A 7,425-nucleotide genomic window follows, 5' to 3' on the forward strand; every position below is an offset into this window, starting at 1 on the left:
GACGTCCGAGACGCGACGGTCGAGTAGTCGTAGAACCACCACAAGGAGAACCAAGGAGCAACCAATCTACAAGTCCCAATCATATTGGGTGGTCCTCCGAATCATTATCCAGACGGCACAACATCGTGCAAACGCTACAAGGCTCGAAAGTTCATCGCCACAACCACGGGCATTAACACAGAGTCTAAAAAAGGAAATATAAATATTTTCGATATCGTAGAATACTTTTTTCATAAAGTAAAATGTACGAGGAACAAATTGAAAGGTTTATAAACCATGTACGATATTAAAACTTAAGAAAAGAGAGCAACTTCTTGAGCAACTTTCTTTCTGTCCTCGCGTGGCAAAATAAAACGCAGAAGTGACAACCGAAACGGCGCGGCGCGGCACATAGAAAGCAGCGCAAAGTACAATAGGCAAAATTGCAGTTCCATATCATTATGTAGGAAGCGCGGCACAGCGATGGAGTTTTAGATGGAACATATCGCGCTCGACGGGATTTACCTAGGCTAGGGTGGTTGCACTTTAAAGTGAAACGTTTTCTTCGAGCCCACTTAATATTCCGCGACGACATTACACGCTGCGATTCAGCGAACCATTCTGTAGGCTTCCACATGTTGCAGGAAGCCTTATTATATAGAAAATAAATTTGAACTTTACTTGCCAACATAGTTTTTGTGACGTTAACAGTTTTAGGCTATAAATACGTTCGAGTTTGTAATAGTATGCTGTGCAATGTTCAGCGTTCAACGTTCAAGTACAGGTATCAGGTGTGTTCAAGCGGTGAATGTTTAATAATGCCACCTAATGTTCACGGTTCAAAGGGTCACCAAATGTCCACGTTCAGAGTTCAAAGTGTCACGAAATGTCCACGTTCCGAAGAATCAGAAAGTGCAGAATCTCGTATCGCGAAATGCAGAATGACGATAATCGCCAATCTCGAACATCTTAGTAATCACGAATCACCAAAATCACGCGACTCGCGTTAATGTTCAGAGTTCAACAGCAACTGTCCCGGTCATTTCACACTCGTTTTACCCGTCAGAAGGTGTGTCCCAGTGAAAACGGAAAAAAACCTAGGAAATTTGTCCTGTCCAATGAAAAAATATAAGAAAGTTCAAGGACGTCTTGGTAGAATAAGATTACAATTCGTCAATTGCCATCGAGCAGGACAGGTGAAGTGCTCGGAAAACGAAATTAAGCGTTAGCCGTTTCTCCCGATCGTGAAGTTAAGTGCATGCAAAATATCGAAATTCTGAAAAATAACAAATGTGTCGAGCGCATTGTAAACACGGGATAATCTGTTGTCCCAATATTTTTGCACGCAATATCGCATCCCTGGCAAATGTTCTCCGAAGGAAGAGGCAAGGAAAAGTCATATCGCAGTTGAAAATTCCGGGAGTGGTTTAACTCTTCCGGAGAATTCCTGAAAACTGAAGCTTTCTGTCGGTTGAAAAAATTCGAGGGTACATCCTCGAGCGATAATCGTTAATATCGACTTTGGTATGTACGGTAATACTCGGAGAAATATTTGACACGTATGTTTTTTCTCTCCTTCGTCGACAATCGTCCATACCGAAGAAGCGCAAATCGGTTTCAAATAAGGATGATATATTTGGCCTATCTTGTCATCTTCGGTCTCGTAAGATTCGAAATTTGTTTCCTTCATACGTTACCCTTAAAACGGAAACTGTCCTAGAAGAATGCGGGCCGCGGTTGAATTTATCGCGGAGAAGTTTCCCTTTGACTTTATGACTCCACCGTCAAGTGGCTGTTGAAAGCTCCTGGCTGCGGTACTATCGAAGTTTCGTTTCTTCTTTCCTTTTTGTCGCTGCACTGTTCTTTCGAGAAGTCGGAGAGTCGAATCGAAAATAAACGGGCCAGATTTAACGGGGGTTTATTCAATCGTTCGGTTAAGATTTAACTCGCGGCTTGAAATATTGCCAATTGATTGTGTGGAAGAAAGAAGAATAGAAGAGAAATGGAACGATGAACGATTCACGTATAGAAAGGAAACTATATTTTAAAAAGCGGTCGGAATGTATCGAGAAAAGTGTCAGATGATAAACATTCTTCTTTTTTATTTTGCACGCGATGTTGATCGAATCGCATTAATTGAGATTCTAAATGAAAATCATTGGAATATGTAATTGAAAGTTAGCCACGAGTGCTTGATAGAAAGTTTACCGTCAACTTTAAAATTCATTCTGGTGGACAAAATAATTTTGTCACTTTCGTAACTTACATGATTCACTTTTAGTTGGTAAAACTGAAAGTTTACGGTTTGCATCAGCTAGATCACAACTTTTTTCCAAACTATCCTTCCATTCCCTGTGATACAAATTGGGGAAATTAATACGGCTACAAAGTACAACTAATAATTTAGCAGTTTTTAAAATATCACCTGCAAACCTTCTTTTTCAATCGAGAACGATGAAATTGTTAAAAATCAAATTTACAATAAAGGTGTGAACTTTCAGTTTGAAAAATCAATACTATTGTTCTCAAGTGAGAAGAAACAACGATCTTTTTGTTACTTTACTTCGTTATTGTGCCTGCAGATTGCTATAAAACGCAGAGATAAAATAACAGGAATTTTAATTCCATTTTCTATCCAACTTAATATTCTTCACCGCCATTAATTTCACCGGCGATGGTGTAATCAGCACGTGTCGCTGGTTCACCGTGCGCTCATTTACTGCAAATCCTCTCGAGATTGTAAGGTTCAGAATGAACTTTTATGCGGCGTTATTTGACCGATCACTTGTTAAATTTACATCGAACGACGAATTGTTCAAACGAAGATATAAATGTTGCAACTAAAATTATTATTATACATTCGCTATTTTTCATACTCGATGCTAGTTTGTATTTTTCATCGTTTCTTTGATCAAACATCTACTAACGAAATTAATGCAAAATTAATTTTCAAATGAATTCTCGCAACGATTTCTCTTCTAGCTTCGAATCAGGGTTTCCTTTTAATATCACTTCGATTTATAGTACTACACGTCTGGAGCACGCTACGAACATTTTGGACGTTGCTGCTAACTCCAGCTTCGCAGGCGATTTCTTTCGCTGTACTACAAGAGTTTGAAGCAGCCCGTAGAATCGCTCGTTTGTCACGATCGGATAATGCTGGCATTCTTCCTTTTTCCTTCGGCATTCGCGTCTTTTAATAAATTACGCGTACCTCTTATCGATTATTTTTGCAATTTTTGTAACAGTAAACTTTCGTTTTTTTTTTTTTTAATTTTCTACCTCTAGACCTGTTATGCGAATTTATAGTCAAACCGACTGAAAGCTCGAGAAACACTGAAGAAAATTTAAATACAGTTTGTTTTTACGTGTTTATATTTTTTCACAGAGAAGTTAGCGAAACCACGTCGGTCTAAGTTACTTTTATATATTCCTGCGAGGTGATATTTACATGCTACTTACAACTTTCACGTTGTCGTAATTGTAACATGAAAAATTAGCGATAGCAGGTGTGTGCTATCTGTTTATCTGTGAATGTAGATAAATGTTTTTGACATGCAACTGATAATTGGATAAATTGGTTGCGTTTATCACTAGGAGTGTCTTCCAAGTGACGATAGTTTACGAGTGTGTTGTTCCACGAGTTAGGAGATAGATAACGGTGCAACGAATTATCTCATGAATCCGAAATTAATCATCGTACTAAACGTGAACCTTTAGAAATAGGCATATATAAATACTTGCATAATAACGAATTTTTCGGTGACAAAAGGCATGGCAAATTAGCTTTTCTTTGTAATTGAAACATTTCAATTTTTTGAAGAAAATTAATTGCAATTTATTTGGAAATGTAAGTCAAATTTCTTATTGTTTTCATATGCAAAAAGTATGATATGATAATGTACACATAGAACTTAGCTTTCCCTTGTAATTGAAACGTTTCCATTTTTTAAAGAGAATGAATTGCAATTTAATAATCTGAGGCTTGAAAATTTTAATGGAAATGTAAGTCAAATTTCTTATTGTTTTCATATGCAAGAAGTATGATATGATAATGTACACATAGAACTTAGCTTTCCCTTGTAATTGAAACGTTTCCATTTACTGAAGAAAATGAATTGCAATTTAAAAATCTAAGGCTTGAAAATTTTAATGGAAATGTAAGTCATATTTCTTATCGTTTTTTATTAGATACACAAGCTAGCAATATGTGATAAAAGAGAAAGTTTGCAATAGTTATAATGGTTAACAGTAAAGTTATATCAGAGATGTTATCGGAACTCACGAAGTTAGAAAAAATATTTCGTTCTTTTCCAGCAAATGTATCAAAACATGAAAGTTCTATTTCCCCTTTGGAGGTGTTCTCAAAGGGCTGAGAATATAGGTCGGGGGAAAAATAAATATTTCTCGAGCAAGTTTGTACATTACTAGTATCAGTTTCTCCAGAAAGTACGTTCCACCATTAACTTTTCACTGCGGAACAATGTGATTGCGTTCAAGTAAATTTATAAGCTACGTTTAGTGAGATTTCAACGTAAAATCAAGCATAAAACATTTATACGCAAAAAGAATTAATATCGACAAAACAGAAATTAAAATTAAACAATTAAATAACAAAAGTTCGTAATGAAATCTTGTGAAAATTATGAAGGAATTTTGATAGAAGATAGTGATCTTAAATTTTCAGAAAATGAACGTTGACAAAATTGAGATTCTATCTCTGTCTTAAAAAGGTACGCGAATTCTCCATATGACCTAATATATGCAACGTGAAGACATTCCACGTGGCCTTAATTTACGAAATCATCTCGCAAACCTAGTCGTGGCCTGATTTCCATCTTTCTCTTGAGTTTATAATGCATCAATCGCTATCGAGGAAGAATTCTATGCCCTTCAGCGTCTAATTAGAATGCGGAATTTCTTCTCCTACAAATAACCAGCAGCTATAGCTACAGCGTTTTTTAACAGTCACAATTGCATCGTTAATCCATGTGGCAAACTTTGACAAGAGGAATGATACGCATGAACGAGTACAGATTATGCACGTGCCTTACTACAATAATTCAAGCACAACGATTCTATCTGAAATGAATCACATCTAGTGCATAATATCTGTCTCGAAACTAATGTACGTCGAGAACATATTCGAACCGCAAGTCATACTAATTTGGCATTAATATGCGCGGTTCAATGTTTTCATAAACATTCTAGTGTTTTTCTAAGTAATTTCTACAAAAGTGTACACAGAAAAAAAATTAGATCTGAAATAATCAGTTGGGTAAATCGAACACATTTATTCCGTTAAAAATAAATACATAGACATTAGTATACGTGGCTAAATATTTTCTTAAACGTGCTAATATTCTTCCAAGTTCCTGCAAAAACTATAGAGAAAAATTATTATAATCGGCTGAGTAAATCAAATTCATCTCTTGCGATGAAAATAAATTCTTGGATATGAATAAACGTGGTTAAATATTTTTTTAAACGTGTTAATATTTTTCTAAGTAATTTTTAAAAAATTATGTAGAAAAAATACGGCCTGAATTAAATTTGAATTAATCATCCGAGTAAATCGAACACATCTCTTCAATTAAAAATAAATTCGTAGGCATTAATATGCGTGGCTAAACATTTCTCGAAGGTCCTATTAAAATCCATCCTGAATTCTGCATTAAATGCCATCAAAATTTTACTATTAATTAAATCGCGTGCAAAAATATATCTGAATTATTTGAAGACATACAGACTTTGAAAGAAAAATTTTTTTAAGAAAATTGTCCGTACGTAAAATAGATAAACATTTTTCTAAAAATGTATTATTTAACCCGTTCTGTCGGAAATAGCCGAATGGCAATGTTCGGTACTTTTAGCGTAACACGGAAACACCTCGTAGAAAATAAGGGAACACGCCAGGAGCACGTAATTGATGGACAGTGGTTGCTTGGAAATGTATTCCAATGTAACGATTTAGTCTGAAGGAAAATTACATAGCTATCTCCGAGGAAGGAAAGAGAAACAGAGAAAAAAAGAAGGGAGGAATAGTTGCTGCAGCCAGCCCTGAACCGTTCCCGTAATTTAGCAGTATCTCGTCCTATCGATCAAATAGTGATAGAAATATTCCCAGCTGGAAGGCGGGAGATTCTCGGTCAGTTATAAATAATCGTTGGCCTGACGCGGTACCAGAAAATGGTTTATGACGTATAAAACACAACTCACAGAACTGTAGTGGGTAAACGCTTGTCCGTTGTAAGATGAACGAGCCTGCAAACTTTTCGACAGTCGCTTGCTACAGTTTTGCCTTTGGAAAAATAGACGATCTAGCTACGACGATCGAATAAGTCGCTATTAACGATTTTTCTTCGGGGACTCGCGATGTTATCCTTGGCGATTAATTGGGGTATAAAGTTGCTTGAAATGAAATTTGTGAAAAATTTGAGTCGTACGTGTATTTGTATTTCATATTTTCGATTTTGAGTTTATTTGAAATACTGAAAATGGTAATATTACAGTTGTATGATGCCATCTTCAAAAAATGCATTGAAATTTTGGGGAGTCTTTGGCTAATAATATTTATTCGATATTGTTTAAATTTGTTCCTCTATACAGTGGAAGCTTTTCTTTTATATTTTTAGATGGTAAAAAACAGTTATAACAACACAAAGAGTTTTTTAGTTAATTAATCTTCCTTTTAAATAATGCATCTAGATCTGTTCTTTTCTTACGTGCATTTGTCTATTTTTTTTTACCGAACCGCCCTCATAAATACTGTGCAGTACTTTATCATTTCGTTTTGTGTAGAAACGCGACTCCGATATTTTTAGTACGAACAATAATTCTTTCTTTTCAAAAATTTGACTTTGAAATTTCGAAAAATCTTCTCTCTCGGAAAATATTGGCCGTTGTTTGCAATCGTTTTTGCACTTTCATGGAATAAAATACAAGATGCTTTCGCAAAAATTCTTTATCCTTCGTAAAAATTGCTTTCATTCATATTTATTAACTAAATTTAAAAAAATATATTTTTAACGTTGTGGTGTGTAGAAACAAAGCTTTCCAAATGTTTCATCTTGGAAATAAATGTACCTATTTTTCCTTTTTCTTAAATAAGTTTAATTTTAACGGAATTTGACAATACCTGCTCTCCGATTATCACAAAAATTTCTTATCAAACCATCGAAAAATCGTGCCATCAGACGCTGCTGAGATTACAATCTCGAAGCACGTACTTTGGAACATTTCTCACACACTTTCGATAAAACTTTGCTATGCAAACGACGAACGCAGAAATCAGAATTAAATTGCGAGCTGATTCTTTTTAGAATTGCTGACTGATAATCCACCGATAAAACATTGATAAATCAAAGTGTTTCCATTTTGAACGATACTTTATCGAACACTATATTCACTGCTAAAGCCGTTCTCACGGAATGGAAAAATGTAATC

This window comes from Habropoda laboriosa, unplaced genomic scaffold, assembly GCF_001263275.1.
Source record: "Habropoda laboriosa isolate 0110345459 unplaced genomic scaffold, ASM126327v1 scaffold11, whole genome shotgun sequence".
NCBI lineage: Eukaryota > Metazoa > Arthropoda > Insecta > Hymenoptera > Apidae > Habropoda > Habropoda laboriosa.